This window comes from Cydia splendana, chromosome 20, assembly GCF_910591565.1.
Source record: "Cydia splendana chromosome 20, ilCydSple1.2, whole genome shotgun sequence".
NCBI lineage: Eukaryota > Metazoa > Arthropoda > Insecta > Lepidoptera > Tortricidae > Cydia > Cydia splendana.
The window spans coordinates 15133809-15146768 of NC_085979.1; the positions used below are offsets into that span (position 1 = coordinate 15133809).

Below are 12960 nucleotides of genomic sequence, written 5' to 3' on the forward strand. Positions count from 1 at the left end.
GTGTGGGGGAGAGAGGGAGGTATATGCTAGAAAAAGACAATACGACCTAGGGGCTGTCCATACATGACGTCATCTATTTTTGACGATTTTTGTCCCCCCCCCCCCCCCCTCCCCTAAAATCATCAAAAAAACATGCTTCGAATGACACCGTTTCCTCCTGCGTCATGCTACCATATTCCGATGTCCAGACCCCCCCCCCAAATTTGAAATGACTTAAATTTATGAATGGACCCCTACGACAGTGTTGCCACTCTCAATATTATTTGTTCTTAGGTTCCGAATATGATAAGTTATTTAATTAGCGTTTTATTTTTGTGTAAAACGCTGTCATTTTAAAGCCGTACTTTTCGCCTTATTGCAAAGGAGTAAGGTGCAAAAGTGTAAACATATATTTCACGTCGACTCTTATTATACTATGTTATACTTATTATGGAACTTACTATGTTATACTTATTATGGAACGTAAACTATGAATTGAAAGAGCACGAAATAGTCAATATAATACGTTTGTTGAAAAAAAAAAGTCTACAGACGCTTAGGCGCGAAGGGTTATTGTCTCATAGAAAATTTGAATTTCGCGCCTTTTTCTACTGACAAAGTTGTTGGATAGACGTTAATATCAAATTAAAGAGTGGGCCTACACACTTCGCTGTGACAGAATGTGAAAGTGTCACCAAAACTGTCAAATGACTACGATAATAAGTATTCCTTTTATAATGCCACTCCACACTATGCCATTCTGAAATTAAATAAGAACGATAGATAGTCATGCGCAATTTTTATTTTTGTAGTGGGTCATAATTGACGTATATAATTACGAATATAATTTGAACATCAACCAATAATATTGGAAATGATATCAGTTATTTTTAATCAGCTATCATTCACGCGCGCGTTCATTTTGCTCAGACTTGGCCGCACAAATATTTGGTGCAAGCGAGACGCCCGCGCACGTTCGAATTGGCCTGTCACTTGTAGCAACTTGTAGGTAAGTACATACTTACCTACATACTATCCACGCGTCCTTGGCACGAACTCCCGCCACCGCCCGCATTGAAACTGTCCCCGCGCGCCGCAAGGAAGTGTAATCCTTAGCATTAGCGCGAAGAGTTCAAATTTGGTAGTTTCATTTAGCGAATTTGTTAAAATGCACATATTTATTACATTGACCATATTTTTGTGTGATTATGTATTGAATATCACTTTGAACGTTATCAGAACAAAGTCTGCAAGAAATTATATCTATAACCATTTTTTCTAGCATGTTTAAGGCGTTAATATATATACAAGTGATACAAATAATATTGATGTCGGATTCTCGGATAAATAGCTTAATGAGGTAGTTTTATGGTAATTCAATCAAAGACCTAATTATTACTTTTTTTTTATATCAAGTTACGACGTATATCCGTGAGGCCCCGCCATTTATTGAATTAGTTATTTTCCGTGTTAATATTTTGACTGATTCCATTGTCGACTCATTATAAATATTATTTTCGTCACGTTTACGAACTAAAAATACTATTACTATTTTTAACAAACAAGAACGGCTCTTTTTTTTAACTATTTTTTTTTACCTACTTCCGGACAGAAAGTTTGTTGGATTCGAAAATAAAGTATCTTAAAATGATCTAAAGAACAGGAATAAAAAAAAAATTGCCTATTACTAATTAATGTTTAACGTAACCGTATCTTTACTGGAGTAATCTTACTCGGTACAGATTGATGGAGGAGGCGTTATAATTAGGAATCGTCGACATTTAATTATTGACCACTCTGAAAATGTAGGCTATGATAGTAACCATTCCTCTAGTTACCTTTACGATGATATCGCCGTCCCGAATGCTCCCACTGTGAATCATGCCATTAATACACGCTCGCTACCAGTAAGACCTGACCCTTATGTTACTTCTTCCGGCAGGGTGGTGATTAGACCTGATCGGTGGGGCTTCGATTCTTCGTGATTGTATTAGTAGTAAGTGAATGCATGTTAATTTTAACTTTAGGGGCTGTCCATAAATTACGTCATCGATTTTTGACGATTTTGGACCCCCCCCCCCTATAATCATCCAAAAATCATGCTTCAAATGACCCCATTTCCTCCTACTTCACGCTACCGTCATCCGATGTCCAGACCCCCCCCCCCTAATTTGAAATGACGTAATTTATGAATAGCCCCTTAGGCATCAAACGTCATTAAAATTGTGTCTATTAATTTGTACTGAATAATTAGATTACATATAAAATGCACAAATGTAATACACTTTCAATTTTAGTCCTTGTAAATTATCTGGTTATTATGAAATGAGCTGTAAATTCATTTTAAGTGAAATTACATAATCCTATCATTATTACACAATCCTATAAATGTCAAATATATAGGTACATATTTATATTTTAATTCACTAAATTAGGTAGATACCTAATTTACTTTTTCTTTCACAAAACTTTGTATTTATAATATTTTAAAATTACTCGTAATGGATAAGCGAGATTAACAAAAAATTAATTGTAATCTTATAATAATACTTGGTTCTTATTAAATAAATAATAGGTTATTATCAAGTGAATGTAAGCAAACGTTAATATAAGCACAATTATGCATGTGCCGTAGGCAAATATGTTATTTAAGTACCTAGTGTTAAGATTAAAATTTTCTTTCAAATTTCGTAAAAAGGGGAATTGTGGGTATAGTATGAATTGATATATGTGGGTATTCCCAGATTTGAATAAATCAGTCTTTGTCTCGAACTTGTGTTTGACTTACGTGTCCCAATACATAACACCTCTATTAAGTTTTGGGGGGTTAAAAAACGGCTGCTTGATCAATCAGTGCAGTGCGCTCGAAAACACATCGAAATAAAACCTCAGCACTTTTTTTCCATGGGATTTTACTTTCCATCCTCACATTGGCTTAGGATTTATGGAGGCGGAATATGGGGCACATTTCGGGTTTGGTCCGTCATCCGTAAACCCCCGAGGACGAAAGAGGGGTGTTAATGTTCGTCCTTGGGTATGTTTATCTGCTTCGTAGCTATGAAATCGGTGTAACAGTTACAGTGTTTAACCGCCGCCGGTAAAAGATGAATTGTTAACTTAAGAAATTTTTGATTTTTAATTAATACATATATGTCTGATTGGCCTAATTTTCATATGATGGATAAATGTTAATATGATTATCATAATTCGTATAATTTCCCAAAAAATGCCTGCATAAAAAGATACTTACACATTCTTAACGTGAATCAAATAGCATATATAAAGTCCATTGATTGACTATTTTTGGGCCCATAACCTGAAGAAAGAAGTATTTTAAATCAACACCAATACAAAAATACCATTAATTCGATTGATAGCTTTAACAAGCACGTGTGTCTCCTTATTAAGTTACTACTTTCAAAATTTAATAGGTGCTGCGTTTATATGGAATAAATATTTAATTCTAAAGAGAACAGCTAATTGTGGCATGTTGGAAAATTAGTTAAAAATATATCACCGTGTGAAACAAGTTAACAACTTTAATTAGCACACTCCATCCACCAAACAAGGATACAAATACTCTGAACAGTGAGTGGAAGGGGGACGGAAAACAATAGAGTCGGGATATTCGGCGTGGGAAAATTTTCAGTGAAGGTATTGCTCAGTTTGTAGACCACACAAAGGATTCGGGGTCGTGGTGGAAATGTGGGTGGGTTACCCTGTTTCAGGGAATTTTGTGGTAAAGTGGGGAGGTTTGTAGTTCTTACTTACAATGTTGTAAAGTTTTGAAACATAACATCTATTGAGACCTTTTTTCTTGTATGTTTTGTTTGGTCCCACACGCAGTTGGCTAGTTTCTTTATGTACCGAGTATTTGTTTTGTTTCATTAGAACGATTAAACTTAGTATTTAATTATAATCAAAATAGATCGCATAACAACAAGTAATAAGAGTCGGTCAAACGTTATTTAATCAAAAAAACTTTCATAAAAATTTGAGACAGTGTGCAACCCTCAGTCCGCGAGCAAGACTCGTACCTACTTAGCTGCTTTTAGTTTTTATATATTAATCAAACTAAATTGCTCCCCTTAACTAATTCGGTATGAATTTGGTCATGAACAATTTGCACAAAGGTTACAAACGAAAAAATTCGCGTAAATAGTCGCAGAAAAGGAAATTGTACAGCAAATACGGCTCCAGCGGCCGTGACTTAATCGTCAGTACTCGTAGCACACGAGCGCTAGAAGTTGCTCCATCCGAGCGGAAAATACGTCACTACAAACGCGTAAAAATAACCAGGAAACCCGCACCAGGCGCTGGCAACACCGACCGAAAGCCGGGAACTGGGCTCGAGCTTCAGTCGGTCGCCGGATCTCGAACGGCGTAGTCACGCTGAATCCTACCGCGCTCAAATTCCGCCAAAATCGAACACCGAATTCAATAAACTGACATAAAAACAAAGGCCGTATTCCAAATTCGAGTTAGTTCGTTCTTTTTTCATACAGTTCCCTCTTGTCGCGTGTGGACGTTGGTAATTTAAAAATGGAACTAGGTTAGGGATGTGCATAGGATCGAGTGAAAACGCGTTATTAATAAAAGCCTGTTCACTTCAGGTGAGTGTAAACATTTAATATTGATGAGATAATTTTTCAGGAAAACGCCTTGGCATTAAGATGAAGTATTCGGATTAAAGGACTCGCAATGGTCTCGGGTGGTAAGCAAATAATCGGGTGGTAATGTCTTGGAGATTTTTATTGTTCTTTTGTTATGAGTTGGGGACATAATATTATGGATGTTGCATTAAGGAACAGGAGGTAAATGGATTATTTTATGGCTGTTTAATGTGTCAACTTAGAATATGGTCAGGAATTAAGTAAAGATTTAGGAGATCTTGACGAAAAATTGTTTCAAAAGTAATGTAAGTGCCCGAAACGTAACACGTAAACGTAAAATCATGCTTCAAAATGTGACTTCTTTACACTTAACGGGAAAACTAAAGTTAGTTAAGTTATCAGGATTCCTACTGACACGAGTATAAGCAATTGTTTCTAATAGATATCATTCATATAATAGCTTATTTGACTAATTTGTAGAAACGTATTTTCTGCATTAGCTATACCTACTCAATACACAGAGAGGGCAAATAATGTCGATACCAAATAATGTAATTAACGTCAACACTAATTGACCCTGACTAAGGTAGTTGTACTAATTCAACACATTCACTGCCAGAGCGAGCTACGCGCTACGAGCGTAGCCGATAACACGGGAAAAACCGTATGTAGCGAAAAGCGCCTACGAACAGAGAATCCGCCAATGCTGGCAGTGAATGTGCAAATCTCGAGTAAAATCATTACTGTGTACCTGTACAAAAACATGAAATGTAACTAATACACATGTGTTCAAGTAGGTGGTCGGTATTGCAGGCTGAATTTTAAACACTTTATAATTAAAGTTGCATCATGTATTTACACAGTCAGAACGGTGCATGACGTGAATTTAGCGGAGGTAGTAGCCGAACGGTGGGCCCGATTCGGATTTTGAAATATACATCTATTAGATATCTTTTAGACATCACCAAGATACGATAACGATATGTTTAAGATCTAACCTGTCAAATTTGACATTTGCGCGATTCTGGAGATACTCTTGAACGGTTTCCACAGGATATGACTTAGAGATCCAATTCACATCTAATAGATATCTTACTCTATGTAACGTAAAAGTGACAATGGTTGCCCGAATTGCGCTGCAAAAGAGAACTAGTTGATATCTAAACTATAACGTATCTAGAATGGATCTAGTACGTGTCGTCTCTTGTGGATATCTTGAAGTTCGAATACGGCAGGGTGTAGTTTTACGAAGTTTCGATCTATTGAGTATCTCTTTTCTTCCTGTAGACTTGGCCGTACGTGGGATTAGCTACATTTTAGGTTATTTTATGGTTCCTTAAACGAACACTGACGCTATTCGCCATCCGCATCGCTGTATAGGCCATTTAACGAATTTTATTGGTCTTCATCGGCAGTCCCACTTCACTAAACGTCGCTTTCGAGAAATGTACAAGTTATAAAAAATACCCAAATCACTGTAGGTATGTCTATGATAGTTGAAGAGTTTTCTCAATCCTATCCTATCCAGAATGTCACCAACCTACCAACCCAACCATAAAACCAACCAACCTACCAACCCAACCATAAAACCAACCAACCACCATTGCCAACCAACTGTAAAGTATACTGAACTCCAGAAACTTCAGACATCTTGAACTAGGTTAAAAACGTGCACAATTATATTATTTCATGTCAAACCCCGGGAACTCATAGGAATAGGGGATATTACTGCAATGTTCTGCCGCCAGAGTGCAGCACTACCGACTCAGTAAATTCATAGACTAACTTATACATACTGTGCCTTAAACTGTTTTTTGACAAGTTTTCACAGACAAAAAATATACATTGATGCATCAAGGCGGTTTGTTAACAAGGGCCTACCGGTAAACGCGAAAATCGAAATTTAGTTATCTGCCTCTTTATCGCTCGAATATATGCAAGAGTGATAGAGAAATAAGATAACGAAATTTCGATTTTCTTGTTTCGCGGTAGGCCATGTGTCAATGTGGTTTGTTTACTGTATGTGCCACAAAGGTGCCACCTATGCAGAGCTTTGCCTAATATTCCCTATAGGAACGGGCGATAGGAAATGTTACGGAAATGACTCGTTTGCCGGATTCCGTAATGCTGATCGATACAGGGTAATTTGGTAGATTAAGGACAGATCGCGTCATCGGCGCTAAATACATATGTATGTAACAAAAGAAATCGACGTAATGAATTGAGGCAATGTCTTTGACACAGTGAATATACCGGATGTGGCTTGTAATACTAGCAAAAAATTTAACTTTAGGCTGTACCCCTCATACTGTGACCAACATTTAAAATGATTGACTTGTTTTGAATTTTAATACACTTTAATAGTAGTTTATGTGACTGCTACATAATGAAAGGCATTAAAATACGAGTGTGAATTAAGTGTATAGGAACGGTACAGTCACAGAATTTGAATGCATTAAGTTTTAAAATCAACACACAATATTCTTACTCCAAAAATCACCTTGAAAATTTCGAGTTAAATAAGTTAATTTTATACCATTCAATGTTAAATATTCATATTTTCAGCGAAACTGCAGTAATAAAATATAAAGCTGCGACCTCATTACGGGCCCCACTGCCTAACGAGTCGACGAGTGCGTGCTTCTGTTTCGACGCAAGGGGAAACTCAGATTATGCTCATTACACAGCTTAATAAGTAATGCTAAAAAACATAATAGGATGGCTAAATTACTCGCATGTACAGTCAAGCAAAATGATTCCTAGGCCACTTTAGAACCATGTCATAATGTATCCAATGGTTTATCCTCTACGACAGTGCTTAAAATATCGATTCGAAACCTGATTCAGCTACTTTCGCTAGATGTAATAAAATCCTATGGTCTGAAACGCACCATTGAAAAATGGTAATTATTTTTGCACAAAAATTATTAACTAAAAATATCTAACCCAATCCATAAATCAAACTTATCGATTACTTACTTTTTTTTTTGTTAAAAAGAACTAAAAATAACAATGACATCCGCGACGCCGGGCTGGCACGGCCGTCCACTCAGTGTTCAGCTAGCTGCGTTCAGAGTAGATCCTGAACTCGTTCCACCTTGCCTTAAAGCATGATTCTACTCGTACTAGTCAACCATAAGGTCTATGAGGCTGAACAATAATCAACACAGCAAATCAAATCAAAATTAGATATTAAAATATGTATGAGTAGAAACATGAATTTATAATTGTGGTTTTCCATCACTGAAGGGTCCTTATGCTTTAAGTGCAATAAGGACGTTTCCACCTGAAATTTCAACAGAAATTATGATAGAAACATCCTTATTTCAGATGAAACATAGGACCCTTCTGTGGCTTTCCACAGTTAATAAATGTCAGACAGAACAATACCACATTTCAGGCTCCACTCTGTACTAGCGCCATGTTTTTGTTGTTACTCATTCTGTTTTTTTCTAATTTTACATTTTTGATGAATAAATGTAACAAAATAAATTAACAGCATATACTCAACAGCTCAGCTATGAAAAATTTCAGGTAAAATCGCATATATTGTACCTATGTCAAAAAAATTGTTAAAAAGAACAATGGCCTCATTAAAACAAAGAACGAATACGTTGAAACATGAAGTGTATTCAATTCGCTCTTTCATTAAATACTTTCTATGAAAATCAATTAAAAGTTTTCGCGATAAAAAGTGGATGGACAAGGGAAGTCCTGGAAATCGTTTTATAACTGGGCTTTAGAAGTTTTTTTGCTTTGGAACAAGCTCTCGGCACAAAGTTTCTTTTGTATTTTGAAAGGTAATCTATTAATTTGATGGTTAAATGGAATGGCTACCATGTGAAGATTGTATTTAAAATTTGGATCTATACAAAATCAATGAACTCAGTGGGACTGTGACCATTTTTGATTTGATTTGATTAAACTGCTTTTTGAAAGCTGACAAGAAGAAAACCTGGAGGCGTATTTTGAATGTAATAACAGGTTATGAATTTTATCGGGATTTATGATCTGTCAGTGTCAAAAGTGACGTTTCTGGTTGAAGAAATGTAAAAAAGTTACCTACTTACTGGAAACACTAACCGAACCGTAAATCACCATAGTAAACCAAGTAACAACCAACAGGCAAGTAAGCCTATATCTTGACTTGAAAAAAATAGTCCCAGAGCCGTTATTAACCAGAATAGGTACATCCCATCAAAAACATTACATGTAAAAAGGTGCAAGTCTCGCAACGCTTTTACTACAAAAAAGTTTTGAGATGTAATGTGAAACCAAGTCGGTTATTTTAATCAGTGCCAGGGGGTGTTAAAACCGTATCAATAAGATATCTTTAATTTGTAATACGTATAATGACTTGGCCATTGAGTTTTGAAATTGAGTAAAATTGTTTGCTCATAAGCCATTCGTGTAATTTTCTAGAGAATAGTGGTTGTTGGTTTTCTCTTATTTCTATTGGAATGTTGTTAAACACTTTTATTGCCATCCATGCAGTAACAATTCCTGCTGCATAATTTGGATTTTGCTTCAGGCAGCACAAGTTTGGTAGGGTATCTAGTATTAAATCTACATACACTCTTTAACTGTGTGAAAAGTTCTGGATATGTTTTTACAAATTTACCTACCTCTAGTACAAACATTGATGGCAAAGTAAGGAGGTTGAGTTCTTTGAACAATGGTTTACATGTTGTAAGTGGTGGTACATTCCTTATTGCCCTTATGCACTTTTTTTGGCTGATGAACAGCCTATCAACCTCACAAGAGTTACCCCACAATAAAAGGTCATATCTGAGAACTGATGCTACGTACCCATGGTAGGCGAGGAGAGCTGTTGGTATATATTAGCTGCTAGCTATTAGAGTTGAAAGCATTTTTAGTGGATATACAAAACTATTAATTTTTTTACATTTCTTTTCAATTTCAGGCTTCCATGAAATGTTTTTATCAAGTAACATCCCCAAAAATGTATGCTGATCAGTTTCAGATATTAAATGATTGTTATACTTTACACATATTTTTTCATGTTCTTTCCTATTACAAAATTGAATATATTTAGTTTTATCTAAATTAACATTTAAATTATTAGATTCAAACCATTTAATTACAAGATTTATTAAATTATTAATGTCATCATTATATGTAGTTACATTTATACAGGGAATAATTATAGAAATGTCATCAGCAAAGAGTATATATATTGGTGATTGGAAATGTCAGGTAGATCATTAATATATAATAAAAATAATAATGGGCCTAATACACTACCCTGAGGCACACCAACTTCATTTCTTAAATAATTGGAGCGAGTGTTTGTCTGCATATTTTTACTTATATTTTCTATTTGAACGCACTGTTGCCTATCACCAAAGAGAATAGATAATATAGAGGGGTCCTGTCGTAGTAAATTTTGTAGTCACAGTAAATTTAATGCCATCTATCGACACACGACTAAAACTCAAAATGAAAACGTATAAAATTATCATAAAAATATACATATATGGATAAATGATTTTCTTATTAGGGCGAGCGAAGCGAGCCCTATCACTATTCGACAAACTATGCATTCTTGTGGTACACTTTACGGAAAAACTATCGCACTTATAGGTTTGAAATTTAACATAGTAGTTTAATTTCATGTCTAGATGTGTTATCAAACATAAAAATATCATTTTATAAACCTAAAAAAATAAAATAAAGGAATAACACTTTGTATTACTACTAGCGCCATCTATTAGAAAAATTAATAATTAAAATTCGTGCTAATGTACTATGGTGCTAACAAAGTTGAATACAAAAAACTGGTCAAGTGGGAGTCGGATTCGCGTTTTAAGGGTTCCGTACATCACACAATTTATAACAATTTTTTTTGTACGTGCAACGACGTGAGTTAAACGTCTTGAAAAACCCGAATTGGTCAGATCAAAAACCAGATGTAACATGAAGTGTTACGGAGCGGTGGCCTATATCTCTGCAACTATGCAAAGTAGCTTGGATAGGAAGATTACATCCCGAACAATAGTACAACTGTCCAAATGCGAAGACTGAAGGCCGAGCTCCGCGTAGAGCTGAAAGCTCGGAGCGTCCGACGGGTTCGCGCTTCCCACAACTTCCGCAAGTGTTTTAAAAGCGAAGGCCGAAGAAAGGTAATACCTATAGTGCTTTCTTAAACACGTAATTATAGTAACCAAACCCATCAGTAGTACAAGTACCATTACGGCTGTGTGCCAGATACAGCCTAGTCGCATTTTTTGTCTTCAGTCCGACTCACGCTTGATCATAAAGGCACGCCTCATCGGGACGCTTCGGGCCTTCGTTCTTATGCGGCTATCGGCCTAGTGCCTTCGTAATAGCTGTCTACACCACGTTTCACGTGAGCCATTGCGGCTGTGTTCCTAAAAAAGCCTAATCGCATTTTAGTTCTTAAATCCGACTCACGCTTGACTCTAGATTTTTAATAGGTTTTCCTGTCATCTTTAAGTAAAGAACTATTTAGTGTATTCTTTTCAAAATTTTAGACCCTGTAATTTCGGAGAGAGAGGGGGGGAATAGTCATTTTTTATCTATTTTCTTGAATAACTTCTAAACTTTTTATCCTAAATTTATAATATATTTGAGATTCTCACAATGAGCCCTTTCGTTTGATATGTAACACGACATAGTTTGCAAAACTTTGTTTTTTATTTTCTCATTTACCCCCCAAAAGTAGTCCCTATGTTTAAAATTCATTTGTTGACGTTACATGTCCGTCTTTGGGTCACAGACTTACATATGTGTACCAAATTTCAACTTAATTGGTCCTGTAGTTTCGGAGCAAATTGGCTGTGACAGACGGACAGACGGACGGACAGACAGACGCACGAGTGATCCTATAAGGGTTCCGTTTTTTCCTTCTGAGGTACGGAACAAGGGTTAAAATTTTGGATTCTGACCCATCTCGCTTCGGTCGGTTTGATTCCCAATTTTGCAATTAAGTTTCTGTGAATACTGGAACATTCAATCTTGCTGTATATTCACTGCGGAGGTCAATTTACTCGTATGTTCTGTTCTGTGACGCCGATGAATTGATCAGTCATGTTGTGTTAGCAAACTTAAATCGGGTATTTTAAGTTCGAGAAAGTTTTAGTGTTACTATTGCTTGAAACTGCCAAAGTTATAAATAAAGATAAGCATATTAGGCCGTCTGTATCGGCCCTAAATCACTCAGATTTAGGGCCGATACAGACGGACTACAACCCGACTGCAACTTGTATGGAAGCTGCATGCCGACTGCACGCCTATTGCAACGTCGGCGTGCAGTTCAACAAAATGACTCAGAACCCTGGCAGTACCTAGCGGAACTCAGGTTTGGTGCAACACGTTTTTAATGGACAAAGTAAAAGCTGTAACAGACAGGCGTACGGGACAGCGACCGGGGTTCAATTAGTAGGTATATTTCTTTCTTGCTCTCACTTATAGCTGCGTCCTTAACGGACTTATTACGTACCCACTCGATCGAACATGGAACAAGCCTCGGACTGGACCAAAGTCGCGGTCCGGTACGTTTAGGTAGAAAAACTCCGCGAGCCCTTACAAAGCTCTGCTTTTTGCTAGTTTATATATCATTTTGACCCATGTTCATTCACTTAATCTATGTGTTTAAATTGTTAAATATGAAACGGTGCCGTCACGCCATCTAGCCGAGCATAGGCTAAAGGTGTGTGCGCCATCTATCCGAGAATGACTTTTTCTTGATTTCCGAGGCACGTTTTTTCCTTAGACTTTATTCATCTTATACGAAGTTACATATGTCTTTGCTATCACTTAAATAACTTTTGATCCATTTTAAAGCAAGACCTCTCAAACCATACATTTCGCATTTGCACAGTAGTCTCTGATTGTTATGCCATTTAGGGTCCCAGCTAAAATGGTTGTTCAATACTTGCGCTATAGAATGTCCAATTTAGCTAGAACCCTAAATGGCTCAACAATCACGCAGCGTGACTGTACCTAACTTCTTAAAAAAAACAACGGGTTGCACTCCGGGAGTGCCGGCAGAAGTGAAAACTCAATGACATTGATTGTAACAGTTTTTCGATCAGGTCACGTGTCCGTCTTACGAATTGTCAATCTGTTGAATCTGTCGGTCACGTGACCTGTCGCGAGTTTAACATTTTTTCCCCATCACAAAAAGTGCACAGCGCCGCTAAAGAAGTCTTCACTTCAAAAATCAACGACGGTTTTTAGTTTTTGGGAAGCGTTTTAGGAATAAAAATGGTAATTCATTTTTAATATCCGAGAGTGAGTCCACGGGTTTGCGCAATTAATCTTGCGTTTTCCCTGTCATTGTGGCAACGGACATATTTTATCCCGAATTATATTATTATTTAGT

General features: G+C 36.6%; 1 protein-coding gene across 2 annotated transcripts in view; it reads left to right on the forward strand.

The window, feature by feature from the left end:
- Nucleotides 1-4219: 4219 nt before the first annotated feature.
- LOC134800534 (venom dipeptidyl peptidase 4) overlaps nt 4220-12960 on the forward strand; it is a 184156-nt gene continuing 175415 nt past the window's right edge. For both annotated transcript variants that reach the window (XM_063773013.1, XM_063773014.1), the window contains exon 1: nt 4220-4592. The gene's annotated coding sequence lies outside the window, so the exon portion shown is untranslated. The remainder of the gene's footprint in view (nt 4593-12960) is intronic.